The sequence below is a fragment of the Excalfactoria chinensis genome, chromosome 5 (assembly GCF_039878825.1).
Source record: "Excalfactoria chinensis isolate bCotChi1 chromosome 5, bCotChi1.hap2, whole genome shotgun sequence".
Lineage (NCBI taxonomy): Eukaryota > Metazoa > Chordata > Aves > Galliformes > Phasianidae > Excalfactoria > Excalfactoria chinensis.
Genome location: NC_092829.1, coordinates 6935944 through 6946751, shown reverse-complemented (window position 1 = coordinate 6946751; position 10808 = coordinate 6935944). Strand labels below are relative to the sequence as shown.

Sequence of the window (10808 nt, the reverse complement as noted above, 5' to 3'; positions counted from 1 at the left end):
CTTTCTGAAAAATTTATTCCAGCCTCTACTTTATGTCTAGATAACGTGGCTGATTGTGAGTAAAAAAGGCCTTTAATAACAGAGTAAATCAATAGAGTAATTGATGCAAAAGGGTTTTCTCTGAGTAACAAGATACACCTCCCACAAAGGAGACAATAGCTTCACCAGTTTTCCCCAGGGCTCCTCAGTTAATGAATACGTTTTCATTATGGTGACGATAGTGGTGTATGGCAAAGATGTATAAGAAATAGGGCAAACAGAAAGAAGAAAATTCATTTTACCATACAACTGGTATTGCCTTTTAGGACTGAACAATTATATCCAGCCTGCACTAGGGATACGCAATAGTGAGGCAGAAACTGATGTCTCCTGGAAGAAATCACAACTTACAAGAGCTACAGCAGGCTGCAGTGCTGGGTTTCCTCACCACCCGTAATCATATCCTAACAACCAGCCAGACTGATGGCTCTGTCACCTTTGGGTCAGCCACGGCTTATCCCTCATCCTCATAAGGACAAAACAATGATGACAAAGAATATTTCTTCCTCTTCTGTCTCCCAGGAATGTCTCAATCCAACCTGAAGCCTCCTTATCCGTGAAGCAATCCAGGATCACCAATATGAGTCATGCTGCTTGTTTATGGTAACTTTGACGTTCTAACCCATACTGGGCCTCTCACGTAACCAGCCAACAAGTGAAAAAGAATTGTTCCTTTACTCTTGACACCAAATATAGCTGAAGCTGGAATTATATATACTTGCACTGCTCACCTGGGCTCCTGAAAACTCAATAGCTCAATCACAATCCTGACTTATATTTACCACGGTTATTGCCCTACTCAGTCCAACATTGGCCCACACAGAAGCAAACACTGGTTTGTTAGAGCAAGACAGGAGATTTCTTTGTCCAAGATACTAGTTCACCCTCCTCCCACCTTGAACTGATTCACCAAATCGTCTGCTGCAATCACCTGGCATTTAGTTTTGGTTCAGTATAAAATGCAAGGTCTTTGGTACAGAAACTACACAAACCCATCTGGGAAAGACTTTAATCCTTGAGCCTACAGATATCAGCCAAGAAAATACAATGAAATCAAGGGTAAATAATTTATTTCACATACATCTACCTTAAAGCTCTGTCACCATAATTCAAAGCAGTTTTCAGAGACAGGTCGCTGGCCAAATAGGTCTGTGGTGACAAAACAAGTCTTGCAGTTCTGAGGTTTCTTAAAGCACGCTCTTCATTTACGGTGGCTGCCAAACCATGAATAATTTACCACCTTATGTCAGAGTGGTTGGATTTGTGCACCATAATTGCAGATGATGTCAGCTCAGGGATTTGTCCTGGGAGGCTAAAAGCCACTGCAGAGCCTTTGTCTTCCTGTGGCTGGTTTTTCAGCTCCTAAAGCAACAAGTAATTCAGAAGTATAGATCTGAAAAAAGACAACCCATAATTAATATCTCACATGTAGTTAAAATGATGTTGAGCGAGATGGAGTGCATTTGATTTACATTCTCTGAAGTCTGATTTCAGCAGCAGGTTTGATCAGCTGCGGCAAGTAAAGTATTTCACTTGCTGAAACACAGTCAACTGGTTTGAATGACAAGAAGTACAAGAAAGGCAGGACTGCGTTTTACTAAGAGTGTCACTGAGAAAATCCTAGTCCAAGTAGATACCCATTCCTTGTTTGGAACTCTGCCTATGTTTTACAGGGACAGCGTGATGCCGTGCCCAGTGCAAGGGGCATTACAGACCCCCAAGTGCCATGTCTGCAGACAACCTGTTATATGAAAGCTGGCAACCAGAATCACAGAATCACAGAATCACAGAATTATAGGGGTTGGAAGGGACCTCTAGAGATCATCGAGTCCAACCCCCCTGCCAAAGCAGGCTCCCTACACCACGTCGCACAGGTAGGCGTCCAGGCGGGTCTTGAATATCTCCAGAGAAGGAGACTCCACCACCTCCCTGGGCAGCCTGTTCCAGTGCTCCGTCACCCTCACTGTAAAGAAGTTCTTGCGCACATTCGTGCGGAACTTCCTATGCTGGAGTTTCAGCCCATTGCCCCTAGTCCTGTCCCCACGCACTACTGAAAAGAGACCAGCCTCGCCACTATAGCTCCCACACCTCAGGTATTTATAAACCTGGATCAAGTCCCCTCTCAGCCTTCTTTTCTCAAGGCTAAACAGACCCAGTTCCCTAAGTCTCTCCTCGTAGGGGAGATGGTCCAGGCCCTTCACCATCTTTGTGGCCCTCCGCTGGACTCTTTCCAAGAGATCCCTGTCTTTTTTGTACTGGGGAGCCCAGAACTGGACACAGTATTCCAGATGAGGCCTCACCAGGGCAGAGTAGAGGGGGAGGATCACCTCCCTTGACCTGCTGGCTACGCTCTTTTTAATGCACCCCAGAATGCCATTGGCCTTTTTGGCTACAAGGGCACACTGCTGGCTCATGGCCAACCTGTCGTCCACCAGGACGCCCAGGTCCCTCTCAGCAGAGCTCCTCTCCAGCAGGTCTTCCCCCAACCTGTACTGGTGTATGCAATTATTTCTACCTAGATGCAAGACTCTACACTTGCTTATGTTAAACCTCATCCGGTTTCTTACTGCCCAGCTCTCCAGCCTGTCCAGGTCTCTCTGAATGGCTGCACAGCCTTCAGAATATGCATGCAGTGCTTTGTAACATGCCCAGGATCAAAGGTACCAAGTTAATTTCTCAAATCCCTTTTCCTTTTCTGAATTGTGGCATCAGACTGTAATGCTAATACCAGAGTTAAGGAGTGGAGGGCGGAGAAGGAGCAGGAGGAGGGCAAATGGGTGCAATTGTACTCAACAAGGGCATACCTACAGGCACTCTGGTTGATGAAGGCTTACAGCTACAAAAATATTCCTCCCACTACCTGGCATGAAACTATTTTTATATTGTCATTTATTGAGTTCAAATCATTCTTTTCTCAGTTGCTTCACTTGAAATTGTGCTTATACACACAGCACAATCAGTATGAAGGTATGTTAAAGCCTCTGACTTGTATTTGTTGTTTTTCCAGAGGAATTACAAGGATGTCACTACCCTGCAGGTTCCCACATGACAGAACTTCCCCAGAACTGCAAGGCAAAACAACAGACTGAGTCATGCCTGAGAATGCAACTCACTGAAATTACCCCATATGCTGGGCTGGTTGGCCTCACCTCCCAAACAGAACATTGCTAAACTGCATCCTGGTGATTGTTAATTTATCAGGTAGCTCTCATGGAGCCAGGCACAGTCTGCAATAAAACACGGGGTTGCTTCAACTGTATTCAGAGCACAAGGCTCATTGCAGTTAACCATGAATTTGTCTCTTCTCTCCAGCAGCTTTCAGTGAAACTAGGCAAGGGGGAAAGAAGCAAGTCTTGGAAGATCTGAATGAGTCTCTGGGAGATGCAGAACTGTGGCTCATTACCATGGTCTCCAGATCACCTCAAGGCTCTGGGACAGGGTGTCTGCTCACTCAAAGGAAAGACTATTCCAAAGCCAGCTTGTCTTCCTCATGAAGTTTCTTATACATAAGCACATGTAGCTGGTTTCTATACAGCTTTACACTTAGTAGTAATCAGATAGTTGGCCCTCCTAATTACCTAACCCTGTACAAAAGGAACTGCAGTATAAAGGCTATGCTTATGCTTTAGCTTCTGTGTTGATATTTAGAAGGCTTTATTACAATGCAAATCCAGAGACTGAAACTCTTGAACTGCAGATAATGCCTGTGTGGCAACTGTAAGGTGTCTGGAAATAGCCAAGAAAAATACAAACATGGTAAAAGGAGGAAGAGGTTTCCTGCAGAGGTTTGAGCCATTTTATTTTTCCTGGCATGGAAGATGGAGATTGGGATGTCCTACGGTACACTTATTCTAGACTGCTATCAATGCAGGTAGGAAAGCCTTTTAAGCCAGTGTGTTTCAAAACACCTTGGATGTCATGGAAACAGGCTAGATTGAAGTCTCAGAGGGAGAGAAAGAGCTAGGACTGAAGTTTAGTTGTGCAAAAGAAATGGAGCCAGCCTGCTCTAGGAACTCTGCCCTTGGAACCTTAACAGATTAGAAGAGCTGCAAGAAATAAGGGACATGATTACCATGGAGAAGGTGGACCCTGATGGAAGAAAACCTGTCTCACCTCGTGGAACAATTCAGGAATACCTGACAATATCTCAACCAAAGGAAGCTGACAGAGACCTCCCTCTTAGACAGGCTTGCTGTGGAGCAGCCACCTTCAGGAAAGTCTTTTGCCTTTGCCCTGTTCTTCCCAACACTACCAGAGGGGAAGTGATCATAACCACATGTTATAGATCATAAAACAGGGTTTTTTCTTGCTACCACCGTACACTCATAAGTTTGGAATATGTCTCCCAGGGGTGAAATCATAAGGAAGTGAATGTCATTGCAGCTCCTTGATTCATTTTGCAGTGGATACCACAAAAAGATTGTCAATTCTAGGAATTCTCCTTGTAGGAATGAGATCAAAAGAGCAAAGAAGAACTGTTTGTTTCCTTGTTTACCCTGTAAGTTTAATCTTCTGTAGAACATTTTCTTTTCATGCATTTTCTAGAACAAGCAAAAAAAATGATACTTCTCAATGAAGATAACTACTTATACCTCCAAAACAATCACCCAAAAAACAGTAAAGAGAGGTAGATTTTGGATGAAGAGGGTAACTTTCAATATATTCTGGCATTTCGAAGTGAAATACATTGTAGTTCAGAAAAGTGAATGGTCCATCTCAAGCAATTGCTGTGTCCCATGAGAACTACAGCTTAGGGGATAATTCCTCAAGGCTGTCCATATGCCTGAATGTGTTGCATCCTCCTGGAGGCTAGCAATGCTATTTGCCAACTGTCAAAGCCATAAATGATGATCATGTGTGAAAGGAGAGAATGATTAGTGAAAACTGTAGAAACAAGGCCACAAGCAACTTCAAGAAACTATTCAAGCCAAATGAGGGCATTGGTCTAAACAACCTTTAACAGATACTGCTTTAGCCTACTATAGGAAACCTTCAATGAGCTTCCACAACTAACCCAGACAGTATCACCCAGTTTTTAACTACCTTTTCATCAGGAAATTCCTTAATGCTTTAACGGAATTTCCCATTCTGAACTTTAAGCCCATTACTACTACTTCTTTCCACTGTGGAGACCAGATTGCACCTTCTGCTCTGCAGCTGCTTGTTGCACATCTGAAGAACCCCAAATCACACACCAGTCTGCTCTTCTCTATTCTAATATAACCTAACATTTTTCAGATTCACGTTTTCAGTCCCCTCCTGAACTGCTGCCTCTCAGTTTACCTATGTTTCTCATGGAGGGCACTGTCCAAAAGCAGACATTATATCCCTGCTGGGGTTCAAACACGGCCACGTAAAGTAGAAGGATGCTTCCACATATTTGGTCTCTGTTAGTTTCAGTCTCTAACATTAGCCAAGACTATGAGCCCCTGTTAATTTTTCATCTATTTAAGATAAATCTTAAAGATATTCCAGAATTCTGCTCGTGTGATCCTAATCAATGAAACTGTGCCTTGTCTTCCTAACAGAGTACCACAAGACGGTTGAAGCCTTTTAATATTCAAGACTTGACAGACTGTTTACATTCTAGGATTGGGATATTTCCCTTTGACAGTAAGAAGAGCAAATTTACAGCTTGTGACACTGTGAGGAGCCTGAAACCCTTTGGCACTTTGAAACATCAAGATTTACTTAGAAGTACAGTGGGTTTTTTAAACCATCTAAATATATCCTCTTAATTATTAGTTTGACTGTAACATGCCTTAGAATGCAAAGGCTTAAATCCTCATGTCTAATTAAAGCTATGTATGAAGAGAGAGGCAGCAGATTAGGGGGGATTAGTCTGTCTTTGCAACAACCAGCGAGTTGCCATTTTATCTGTTTTGAACCAAATACAGTAGCCTTTTAAAGATGAAGAGCAGGACAACAAGTGCAGTATGTACCAGTCCTACCATTCAGTGCTGAAACTAATTGCAGAAGAAAGCAAAACCAGACAAGTAATACAGCACTACGCTTCCCATCAAGAGAAATGTGACAAACATTTACTGTGATCAAACCAATAATTTAAAGTGCGCATTACAAATATTTCTTATTCATGTCTAATTCCGGAAGCCCATCTTTCCCCCTGCTGTGCTAATTGTCTTATACCCAAGGCCTCTGGCCCCCTGCCAGATATTTGCTGTTCTCTGAAAGGCTTCTCTATTCCGGAAGATAAATGCCAACCCAGCATGGAAATGATTTAGCAGCCAAAAAACTGATGGATTTCCAGTCCTGATTCACCGGGACCATTATAACTCTAAATACTGTCTGTCTTTTAGTAGTAGGTGTTGCTGTTTTTTTTAATACCACCGATACTTGGTGGCATTATCAATGGAAGGGAATATCAGAAGAATTTTAAGCAAAATATTCAGACATGGAAAGAATGTTTTTTGGTTCTTTGAAAACAAACATCACATTCAGATCAAAGTTCCCAAACAAGGACTTAGCTGAAAGATTAAAATAAGTGAGCTCTGACTAAATAAGTCAGTTGTTGGGATTTTTTTTAATGTCATCTGCAAAACAGAGCAGCACAGCACTGACTTCAAGACTTGTAAGTTCAAGCATATTATATATCTAATACTTAGCTGAAGTAAACTAGGAGGAAACACATCCCTGTCCATCTCCCTGGCCATAGGGATGGAAATGATCCAGCTGGGTTTGTGCCTAGTTCCAGACATGCGGTTCTGAAACTTTCCTTCAAAGAGTGAAGGCAGAGGAGCTAAAATGGATGCATCACTTGAGCTCTCAGCCACACTCTGGTTTCACCACACAATCTCTTGCCCACAATCCATGGTTCACCAAACCACGTGTCCCAGGGGAAGATGGCCAAGGCAAAGCTATGAGGCATCGAGACATCCAGAGAAGCAGTCTTTTTCAACAAAGTATTCATTGATCCCAAGTAGGCAACAAACTCCTGTCTTGATACTGACCCAAGGAATGCAAGGAACCTGGGAACATGACTCTGCTATGGAATTTCAGGGGTCTGGGAGTTAAGCTTTCTGCTTCTTCAGTTCAGCATAAGCTGAGTTTCATCCTGACAGACCGATTCAGAAAGAAAAAAGAATAACAAGAATATTAAATGTCCTTTTCATCAATGACTTCTACCACCGTTTCCCTACAACTCAGGGAATGAGCTCAGAATTAGTTGCAAGCATCTGCCTATGTATTTGGGGGCTCTTTTACTTCATTATTTGAGCCTCTATCCTCAACTGAGTGATAATGAACTCATGCTCATTGACTGTGTGCCGATGAGGACATCTTCACATCTCTCTACAAATAGGCAATTGTGCATCATCAGCATTACATGTCATTATGATGCAGCTACGGTACTTCAGCCTTTTCCTGTACTTTGATCAGCAAAGATTAATTAGCCTCAACTGAATTATTAGTGGTGATTAAACCTAACAGAAAATAAATGGGACTGCAATATTAATGGGTTGTTATTTTGCCAGTGTGGTCATTTGCAAGCAATTTCCTTATGCACAAATTTTTCTTAATCATTATTCTCTATGAGTTTTTTATCATGTATTAATTAGGAGGAGACAGCCAGTATACAATACTACATAGTACATTACATGACATATGCAAATCATGTGCAAAGCCCACATAGAGCTATGTGTACAAAGCTCAGGTTGACTTGGGCAAAGCTTTAATTGAAGTCAGGGAAGGCTAGCTTGTGGTACAACGTGATCTTTGTATATGAACTATGCACACGCTTTGCATATGGTTTGCATATGCCGTGTCATCTTAACCCGAGATTTAATCAGTTGGTTTACAGGGTCAACCTGCACTGATCTGCTACGAATTGTGAATGTAATAAGTACACAAGGAGAAACTTTCTACAATCACAGCACAGTTAGCAAGGAACATCTGATAGCTCTTCCTTGGGGAGCACAAGTCCTGTACCCACAACTTTTGCGTGTATTAATCAGAACACATATTACACAAGCTGTAGGGGCAGACTCATGAATATGAGCAGAGACTTATTGCACCCTGGGCCTTTGGAGAGTCCTGCCAGCCTTATTTTCCTCCTCGTGTAGTTCAGTTCTCAGAGCATCAAGAAATAGAGCCTTCCTGCCTTTCTCTCTGTCTCCTCAATAGAACCAGGTCTCCTCACACGATTTCTCACCAGAAGAGGTTGGTACCAATGCATTCTGAAGAGCATCTAGGACTTAACAACCATTGTCAGAGACAGCACATTAACAATACTTTTCCCTCCAACACATCAATTCTACAGTAGTAAAAAAAAAAAAAATAATAGTAATAATGATCCTTTTTGCATTTCTCCCCCATTTCAGTCCAAGAAGGAAATGTATTTTTCACTCCAGGCACTTCATTTCTCAGCCAGAAGGCTCTGGAAAGAGAAGGAATTGCTGGAACAGGTCTTGGTACATATAACGACAGTCCATAATCTTGTAGCCTGTGCAAGTTTTGCTCTTTCCTTGAGCCATAAGGTCACACAGAAATAAGTCCAATCCCTCTCTTAGGTCACGGTTTCTCTTGTTCTCAACAACTGGTTGCTGAAATGCTTTTGCTGCCGAATTCTCAAGCAGTTCTGATGGAAGGCAGTGAACACCACAGTGAGCACCATGATTTTAAACTACTCTCACGTAACTCAAGCCTGGAAGTGCCCTCTTCATTTCGCAGAATACCACTTAATGGTCTCCTGCAGACCATGCCATTACCTGGGAGGCCTTGGAGCTCCTGCAGCGGGGTTGGCTCCAGCGCCAGAAATAACCAGGAAAGATTTTTCCGTGAGCAGAAAATCTCTGCTCTAAACCAGAAAACAGCTTGCTTTTTATAAGAATGTAATAAGGTCAATAAGAGGCCTTCCAAGCCAATACTCCATCTCCCGCAGTGGCCAGTAGTAAACACGCAGGGAAGAGAGAGAGCATGGGGTTTCTGATTTTTTAACTCTTGACTGGCAGGAAAAAAACATTCTTCATATCTGAACTAATGCAACCATTTTATTTACAGTTCTGGCTCTGGCTGTGTAACACAGTGTCAGTAGGAATTTCTTGGCTTGTCCAAGCTCTGCATCAAGCATCAGAAAGATATCCACCTCTATGACTTTGCTGGGTCTTTTGTTTTTCCATCACTCAGCTCCAGAACCAGGCCTCATTTCTGGGCAGGCATCATACATTGCATGCATCCAGCCACCCTGGGCCCTGTGAGGTGCTGAACCCCTCAACCCAGCTGCCTTGCCATATAACTCATCAATGTTTAGGAAATAAACCACAGGAATGGCTTTTCTTCAGCAAAATCCACATGGCAGCCTTATAATTTCACAGTGCCGCAAGAAAGAACATGTTTTGCACAGCTGCAGGGAACTATAAATGCCAAAATGGAACATTTGCATTGGATGCTGGAGTGTGTACATCGGCCCTGCATTTGTTTAAATGCTCAGCTAACCCATTCACGGCTGTCCTGAAGTGATAGAGCTGGGATTGCGTATAAATACAAATGCGTGCACTTGTGTGTGCTGCAGATCAAAAAGGCACCTTGCTGTCAGACGAGGGAAAGAAAAGGAAAGGCGTAATTGTCAGATGTCTCCCTTGCACACCTGATGCCACAACCACTGTTATCGTCTTAAGGGCAACTCTGAGCACCTGCCATGGCTGCGGCTCTTGCACTAGATGAAACTTTTTCCAATCAAAAACCCACCAATTTTGTCTCGATTTCTCTTCCCTTTTCTGAGCCTCACAGCAAACAGATCCAGGCAGTGCAGCTTCATTTCTCACTTTAGGGACTGTTTCTTTTTCTACAGCTCAGAGGGTTTTCTAGCAACTTCAGCCACCATTGCCTGTTTGCTTTAGGTATTAGGTGTTCACATCTGTGCTCGATAGAGATGTGATTTCACACCAGCCTTTCTTATTTTTCTAGCAGTCCTGCTGTAATGTGTGTATAAATATACACACATACACATGAGTGTCTCTGCACGGCTGGCTCAGAAAAGCACTCGCTCCCCTTGCTGTCTCCTGCAGCACTCACCTCTCACCAGATGGTGCTTTGCCTGTGCAGACCAGCACACACAGCCCAAGGCTAGCCCTACCCGTAGCAAATCCCCCTGGATTCAGTCACTCATCCTCAGCAGCTCTCCTTATGGGCACAGCTGCCGCCATGGCATCTTGCTGGGTGTCAAAGGAGGCGGCAGGCAGCTGCTTCTGAGGCACTGCTGGCTCCATTGCAGGAGACGCCAGCAGGCAGTGCTGAAACAGCAAAGCAGCCTACACGCCACTGCTAAGAGCTCAGACATGCTCTGCCTGTCTGTTCTGCTCTTCCTTTAGCTAGCCCTGAGCTCTCTGAGCCTGCTGATCCCTTTAAATCAAGGAGCAAATCCCCCTGCTGCTGTGCAGGGCCAGCCCAAGAAGAGCCATGTTATGCTTCATCCAGGTTTTGTCCCTTTGGAATCGATGGCATCTCCATGTCTGCAGCTGGCAGACAAGGTAGGCAGCCAGAGGACAAGCAGCAGATTAGTAACAGAAACACATCCCAGGGCTCAGCCTCACCAGGATACAGCTCTTTGGCTGCACAGCACGCTTGCAGTCACTGTTCTCATGATGTCCAAGGACTGGCACACTGATCAACTGCCCCCCCATCCTGGAGGGCTTGCCAGCCAGGACACAGCACTGAAATGCATGCATATTTTTTTCTGTACAAAACAGGATTTTCACCCTGGAGACTTTCCTCATCTGGTGAGACAGACTTAGAAACCTACACCCCCAACAGCA

At 43.7% G+C, this 10808-nt stretch overlaps 1 long non-coding RNA gene across 1 annotated transcript in view; it reads right to left on the bottom strand.

Annotated features, from left to right (window-relative positions):
* Nucleotides 1-1093: 1093 nt before the first annotated feature.
* Nucleotides 1094-10808, bottom strand: part of LOC140253558 (uncharacterized) — a 57856-nt gene continuing 48141 nt past the window's right edge. Inside the window, exon 3 of the long non-coding RNA XR_011903895.1 lies at nt 1094-1432. This is a non-coding gene — a long non-coding RNA (uncharacterized lncRNA). The remainder of the gene's footprint in view (nt 1433-10808) is intronic.